The 8,322-nt window shown below is 42.2% G+C and overlaps 1 protein-coding gene across 3 annotated transcripts in view; it reads right to left on the reverse strand.

Annotated features, from left to right (window-relative positions):
• Window positions 1–5,640, reverse strand: part of tncb (tenascin Cb) — a 69,299-nt gene extending 63,659 nt beyond the window's left edge. For 2 of the 3 annotated variants that reach the window (XM_028033072.1, XM_028033071.1), the window contains exon 1: window positions 5,328–5,640. The gene's annotated coding sequence lies outside the window, so the exon portion shown is untranslated. The remainder of the gene's footprint in view (window positions 1–5,327) is intronic. The other variant, XM_028033073.1, reaches the window with a different exon arrangement.
• Between the last annotated feature and the right edge of the window lie 2,682 nt (window positions 5,641–8,322).

Consider the following 8,322-nt stretch of genomic DNA (forward strand, 5'->3'; position numbering starts at 1 on the left):
CCCAACCCTCCAAAGAGCTCCAATCCCACCTTCCATCAACAAAAAAGTCCCCCACTACAAATGTAGCATAGTGGAGCAAATACTGCAACACTACAACTTCCAACAGGAGGTTAAAAAATTGCTATAGATAAATTATGTCACTTCATTGCAAGACACAACAGATAGATGTCCTTGGTAATCTGGAAGTTAAAATAAATAGTGGAGAACTTTGTGGGGAAAGTTTAGCGACGTGTAGCAATCCTGTTCATGATTGAGCACCAGCACACAAAGATTGGTGTGAAGAAACCTGCAGAGAACTGACCTCAACCTGGTAGAACACATTTGAGAGGAAGTAGAGAAAAGACTGCAAAAGAGGCCTTTTTGCCCAACATCAGAGTCTGACCTCAAAGATGTACTTCTGGAAACGTAAAGATAGCTCATACTTTCTGAAACACACTGTTTAACATTCAGTTCAGTTTTAGTTAAACTTTCATATGTGGCAAGGATTACATATCCACGTCAAATTCAGAGAGAGACGGTATTTCAAAGTCATAGATATTACGTTTAATGAAAGTGAAAATAGAAAATGCCAACATATCAGCTCAGCCCATTTATGCTACAAAACATGTTAGCAGGGGGGAAAAACATGTTTAAGTAGCTTAACAAGTTAAATAAGAGCAAACAATGTTTTATTTTGAACTCTAAAGTCTCGCCATAGCAACATACCTAATGAAACACTTAAAAGGCTGCCAATGTTTTTGGTTGGTGATAACTAGCTCCTTATCTGGCAGGACAAAAAAAAAGAGTAGAACATACTTCACTGATTCATAAGGGAAAACTGCTTCATGTGAAACTTTCTGGAGGGCCCAAGGCATCATAAAATAAATTAGAGAAACTGTGACATATTTCATTTGCTTGAGCTGCAGCTCAAACATTGGAGAAGGGCAGGGGAAGGATCTGGAAGGGTAAGTGTAGACGTTCAGTAAAAATGAAGGAGAGCTTTCACTGTCTGCCTCCTTTAGCCCAATGCTGGATGTTTATTGGTTACTTCCTTTCAAACAGGATGGAAATGAGTTTTTCTCCCTTTTTCTCTGTGCTACAAATAGAAGCATGTTGGCTGTGATACCCGGACATCTGTTTGTCCTTGTATGTCTGAAAGCCTGAAGCGTGTTGCGTGTCCAAATTGCGAGTGCCTTCCATTCATACACTTGTATGAGCCTAATGACCCCGGTCTCTCAGGTCGACTCTTCACCGGCTTCCCCGGGTTTTTCCTTTTATTTCTCTATCATTTTACTCTATTTAAATAGTCTACCCCTCTCAAAGGGTTCCCATCTTGTCCAAGAAGATTATGGCTCACACTTTCCTATGTGGGAAGTCATTGCTGGAGGTGTAGAGTAGACGAGTAAAGAATCTACAACGTGCTCATCAGTTGGCTCGCTCCTATGGTGACCAAGGCAAAACAAAGGCGTCCCGGAACCCCCGGCTTTGGCGTTGCACATTACAATTGGAGGAGCATCAGGAAACCATCTGGAACGGCAAGAACTTTGGATTCCTTTGAGATGGACTGATGACAAACTTAATTGGTCCTCAATGGGACACAGAAAAATGTCCCACACGACTGTTTCATTTCCAAACATGAGAAATATTTGTTGGAACTCCAAATCTGACTGATGTTTTAGTGAAATTAAACTGAAATTATGGTGAATATCATCTTAAAGAAACAAATAATCAATTTCCCTTTTGAGAATACGTCATACAATTATGTTGAATGTTTTTTTTATCCAGCAGTCCTGACAGTATCCTATCAGTTAGACAGGGAATGTTTATGTCAATCCTTTTTATTTTTAAATTCAGTTTTTAGGAAACTGCTGGTAGATATTATGAGGCTGTTGTTTTTACTTTCATAGCTGAAGAATTTCAGGATGCATGGTGGCACAGTTTTTAACATTCATGCTTTAAAAAGGGTTCAGTCTTGGTGATCCAGCTTTCCAAAAACATTAATGTCAGATTATTTGGCCGTCTTGATTTTTGGGTTGAAAACCTACATCTGTGGATTCTGGGTCAAATCCATAACCCAGCCCTGATCAGGCCATTTTTGAAACAAAAGCTTTCAGAGCACATCTTCAACCTCGGCGCTGGTCAGAAGTCACAATCAATCCCCTCCTCTGAAAAAACGTTTGGACCACAGATGGTCAAAAACAATGCATGTTAAAATAGTTCAAGAACTATCCTTATCTTACATTTACGATGACTCAAGTTTTTACACAGAAAAGCCAGCAACGACATTAATCGAACAAATCAAAGGAGAAAAACAAGATGACATGAGAAAGCAGGAGACGAGGTGACAAACAAAGGTTGAATTAAAGATGACATTGACTTAGTCCAGACAAAACCTTCTTCCGAGTCCTGGCCGACATGGGTCATCATGAATACCCATGATTATAGTACGCTCTGGATCACCAGTGAAGGAGCTAAGTGGGGTCAGAGATAGTCGCCCTCTCTGAGAGCTTTGTAGGGCATGAAGCTCTGGGAGCTGACAGCTGTCCAAACAAAGGCTGCTTTTCCCACTCATCGCCATACCGAGTGTGACTGTCAGAGGCTGCTTATATGCATAGTCGACCCAACATGAAACATTAATGTGTGAAGCATGAGCTGATGTACCATGAATAGTCTCATGGTACATCAGCTCATGCTCTCAGATGGAGGTCCTCAGACCATGTTTGAAATGTTTGTGATAATCAAAATTGGTTTTCCAACATCAAAGTCTTCTTGGAGACATTTTGGATGTCGTTCTTGATTAAAGAATCAAGAAAGACAATTAAAGGTTGGTTCATCTGCAAGTCACATTCAGGCACCGTCTAACAAGAGCTGCCCTGGGATCCTGATGGTCTTCCTCTCTCTCCTTCAGTCACAGACTACACCAATGTTCAGCACCAACACAACAGCCATGCACGTGAGCTGATCTGAATAAAGTATCTATGCAAAAAATCTTTACAGTTTCATGTGAAATAAATCCAAAGCACAATCATTTTAGATGAACATTGACAGCACAAATATGTGAAAGAACAAGATAGGGTCATTTCATTTTGCTTTTTTTTAATAGTTGGTGCAAAAGTTTATCTCAACAAAGATGTTGAAAGTGCTGGTCAATTTAACCACTGCTAGTCACCTTAAAACCACATTTAGACATCTTTCCTGAAGGGCTTTTGAAGCGGCCGTGTTACGTGATGGAAACTGCAGCTCTGACGACGAGCTGCGTCTCGAAGGCGGAGCTACATCCACCCAGGCATTTTGCACAGCTGATTTGTTGCCATGGAGATTAAAGGATTTATCAGAAATTTATGAAAGAATCAAGGCAACACTACAGGTATGTTTCTGATGAGGGAGTAACGTCATAACATGACGTAAAGTTCAAATAAGTTGATGTAAGATCTCCCATTTTTCAGCCCACTTCATCTTTTCTCCATCTGTTCAACAGCAATGTGTCTGCTGGGTATCCTGAGATGGAAATGTGGAGTTTGCTCTAATGACCTGATTTCCGAATGCAGCGTGGCTGGGGTGTGTTTGGAACACCGTTACGGTCGGGAACTGTCTCACATGAACAGAACTGCAGAAGAAAGTCATTGTCAATGTCCTGGCTGTACTCTGCTGTCTGGGCTCCCAACTGGTGAATTTTTACTGGTTTTCTGACTTGCATGGTTAAGTTTTGAAGGAAGTCATTATGAGATCTGAGGGAAATACAGGGCACTATTTTGTTGGTGTGTTTTGGATAAGTGGGCTGTAGAAACAGAAATGGATCAGCTAAAGATGTCACGCTATCAAAAAAATATACATCTTCAGTTGGACTGCGGTGTCTGGTGGCAGACTTGTCAGGTCTTTCTTTGTTTTGTTGCTTACCATTCTCATGCTGTTCTCATGTCAGTTGTGTCCACAGACCACCGTCTTTTTGTTCTGAGAAGAAACACCCCGACTGGCAGGACTCCAGAAACGGCATATCTGCCACCAACACCCCCATCAGTGAATGCCAGTTTTATTTCCTAATCTGTCACACAGCCTCGGCTCCTCTTTCCTCCTGGGACCACCATGACACTAACCTGGGGATCAGGGAGAGCCGCCGAGTGTGTGTGTGTTAGAGAGGCTGCAACTTTGCAGCCGGCAGCGTGCGAGGCATGGAGATCTGGGAGAGGACCCAAACCGGCAGCTTCTAATGCGGATCAGCTGTCTGTCTCTGTCTCCCGGGTTACACCAGCCCAGGCATCTGCCGGCTACCGTAAATTCTACAGCTGGACCTGTAGTCGGCGGCGAGCTGCACTCATGTTTGAGCTGCTTACGCGGGTAAGTGCACATGTTCAGACTGTAGCCCGTCTCTGCTCTGCGGCACCGGCAGAACCTCGACCCAGCATCAGCCTTAACACAGCCAGTGTAAACCAGCAGAACGTCACGGTCTGCCCGCCGGGTCCCAAGACACTCGGGCAACATTTTTCTTTAGCTGCTTTCACGTGTTCAAGCAGGAAAACAGTGGCAAGCGTTCAAGTTTGTGTTACAGCTTCTGCTGCATAGAATCAGCTCCAGTCTGAACTCAAGATGTCAGATCTTATTTCATTGAAATTATTTTGAGCACTTTGGTTTAATTTGTTTTACTTTTGTGTAACCAGGTTGCTTTGTGTTGCGGATTTTCTGCCCTGTGTTGCAAATGAGATTTGGATCTCGATGAGGTTTTACCTGGTGAAACACATAAAATAACAATAATAATAATAATAATAATAGTAATAATAATAATAAACTGCTCCTCAACTTGTTTTATAAAGCAAAAAGGAGCAAACACTTTCTCCTACAGGGAATAAATGACTCCCAGGTGAGTGCAGTAAAGAGTGTAATTAAGGGAGTCTGAAGTCCTGGCTCATTAATACAAGGACCAAACTATTTCCCTACAGCCAACATCACATACATCATTATCAGGATGTGTGAGAAATGTGTTCAGAAATGTTAAAACGATAGAAATGTTATGGGGGAAAAAACAGAAATCAGAGAGGTTAATCAAGCAAACATCTAAACTTTTGGCCTATTTTTAATACTCATTTATTACAACTTTCCTGTTTGACATATTTGAATACCTCAGCGGTAAAACTGTTAAAATAAGTCATTCCTTATAACACCTGTCACATGTTTTAACATAGTCGCATCTCTCCAATGGAAGGCATTCATATTGACTGATTAAAACAATCAAGAAAAACAAAAGTGGTGAAAGTTGTGAGCTTTTAAAAAGTGCGAGCGGTCTGTGTCAGTGAGGTGAACCCATCAGCCCCTTCGCTCCCAGCAGCTCCATGCAGGTAGAGAAGGTGACTTACCTCACAGGAAACGCTCACAGCCTCTCAGCTGACGGGGGAAAATGGAAGCAGAAAGCCTCCTCAGCCAGTCAGAGAAAATGTTCCCACCGCTCCGTGGCTCTCAGAGCGCTGACAGCTCTGTCATCTTTTCTCTGTTCTCTATGAGTGTTTACTCTCGTCTACCTAGAGAGCCGGCTGATGTGCTGCAGCCAGTGAGGAGAGAGAGACAGACAGACAGAGAGGGAGAGAGAGAGAGTGAATGAGAGAACTCCCTTTTCTCTGAAACAGAAGACCCTCTGCAGTCAGACTCCACTCCCACCTACTGCTCTCTTAAATGCCCCCTCTGCCACCCCCACCCCACCCATTCAGACCTCTCCACAGCATTGTGACTGAAAGCGAAGGAGTTGAAACGGGACGCCTCAAGGCTGGAAAGAGAGAAGCAAAGAGAGAGAGAGAGAAAGTAGGAGAGGAAAATGGGGGGAAGGGGATGACAGAGGGAGTGGGGTGGAGGGTGGGTGGGGGTGCAGTGGTGGTTGGACCATTAGCAGCAAATTGCGGAGAGCAAGCCAATGGAAAGCAAGATATAAGTGAATGCAGGCTCCACATTAACATAGCATTTAAGAACTTGAAAGCAGGGAGTGAACAAGGCCTCCATTTGTTAGACTGATGAGGAGGCAGATCACCAGCAAACAATTCCCCCAACACTGAAAAGATGTACAAGATTTAAACATAACAACCTGGAAGCAATGGTGCTACAGTTTTTGTTTTGTTTGTTTTGTTTTAGAAACCTTGTCTGCACCAGAGCACGGCGCTAGAGTCAAGCATCTTCACAAAACAGACGGAGCAAAAACTTTCCACTGAGGCAGTGAGCGAATGTCGGGCAATGTTTGCTGTTGCATTCACAACAAAGTTGGAGAAAATAATGTCGCGGCCCTGATGGAAGAGGAAACTGCAGGTTTTCTCTCAGGGTTGGCCTCTGGATAAATCCTAGTGAGAGTAGTGCCACTTTGATGTATTTTTCCTCAGATAAAAGTAAAAAAGTATCCATCCATGAAATAACGCGAGTGACCGTAAAAGTATTTCTGAAAAAGGATTATTCAAGTACTGACCAATTGATCATACCATCGCATTTAATACTTTACATTTATGTTATCAAACGAAAATATAACCGTTTGAGCAAATTCTAGTAATATGAAGATTAAAATGAGAACACACAACATAATGACAAAATAACAGATATTAGGCAGGATAAATACTTTTCTAATTAATTTTTCAACATAAAACTTATAAGACTAATACTTACTGTAGGTCACGTTCTTAGAACAAGGTAAATTATTTCCATTGACAATGTGCTCAGCAGAGAAACATAAAAACCAGCCTTATTCTACGCTTTGCTTCATCCAGAGGGTCTCAGCTGTTGACCAACGATTGCTTCCTTGATTGGTGAATCCTGTTAAAGTTTAAAATTTTACCTGTTTGCTAACATGACCAGTTTGGTGCTAAGAAGCAATGCACTGCACTGTAAGTAACCATTCTCCACTGTGAAGAGTGAAGAGACAATCCGAACGAAGCAAATGTTGATATTAATTTAATATTTGGAAGCGTGGCCAGACGACTGAACAACCTCATCCACTTCCTCTGCTGCTGTTGCTAAAACTACAAGCAGACTACAAATCTAAAACATCGCGGAAAATCGACGTCATTGTTGCAACTTCTTCTGTTTGCTGATTGGCCCGGTAGAAAATCTTATCAGTGGAATCCAAGTGAAGGGGAGAAAGCCCAGACTGAGCTGGAAGATGTTTCAAAAACGTACATTGCTGGCAGCTTTAACTCAAAATACTCGACGAAGAGAGTTTAGGTTTGCTCCTTTCATTTACTGATGAAAAGCCCACCGACCCAGAGCTCTATCTGGACTATGACCAGTGTTCTGACGATGTGCTCTGACTAGTTTGATTTTTGTAGTAAAACATCTAAAAAGCGTCAAATGTCCATCTGTCCATACAACCTTTAGAAAGCTGCTACTGTTATATTTACATGCCAAAAACCATGGCAGTTAGTGTTATTGTTAACCATGATCAGCGGAAAACTGTCAGGATCTGTGTTTTTGTGTGTTAATTTCGAGTTTTCTGTCCTTGAGTCTCTTCGTTGTCCTGTACCTCCCCTTGATTGATCCCAGGTGTGTCTCGTTCTGTGATTACCCGCTGTGTATTTAAATCCACCTGTGTTCCTTGTTCCTCGTCGGGTCCTTGTCAATGTTTTGTCAATTCGTCCATGTGTGTGCTGCCAGTTGTTTGGACTGTGCTTTCCTTCATTAAATTTCATTATTCATCTTACCTGGGTCCGCTGCGTCTGCCTCACCGCACCGCTTCATGACAAAAACGTTCTTTAAGAGCGTTTCACCGAAGTGACGAAGCTGAAGTTGGCGAGTCCGTCTAACGTTTTACTGCTTTGAGCTTTTTTAAGCTGCTCTAGTTTAAAAACTTCAACCACTAGACATGTCAAACCTTGACTAGATTATTCTGGACTGATAGCAAAATTGATAAAACCCAGAATGTGATTTTTTATGCGTGTTAGGCATTTGAAAAATAATTCTATAAATGGCATATCTCCAAATATCCTAAATTCAAGTAGACACCTTAAAATGATAGAACACTGACTATCTCCTTCACCCCTTTCTCCCTTAGCATGAGCCATGCTAACCGTTTAGCTTGGGTGATATGCTTTGGCTTGGTCTGCGGCTGCTTTAAGACAAGTAAAGTTGCCTTGTTTGTTGAGCATTACTTCATCAATTTTGTTACTGTTCAGTTCATTTTACGCCTCGCTGCTCTTGCAATCACGCAGGTCCTCGCCACGAATGACTTTGGAAAATATGAGGTCATTAATAATGCTGTTGTGGCTAACGTCCGGCAACAGTTTCATGTCATCTCATGGACTGGGCGTCCATCAGAAGTGACGGGTGACACACTGTCCGTGAGTTGTCCTCATCACTTTTTAAAACACCCTTACAGTGTATTCA

This window comes from Xiphophorus couchianus, chromosome 12 (assembly GCF_001444195.1).
Source record: "Xiphophorus couchianus chromosome 12, X_couchianus-1.0, whole genome shotgun sequence".
NCBI classification, from domain to species: Eukaryota; Metazoa; Chordata; class Actinopteri; order Cyprinodontiformes; family Poeciliidae; genus Xiphophorus; species Xiphophorus couchianus.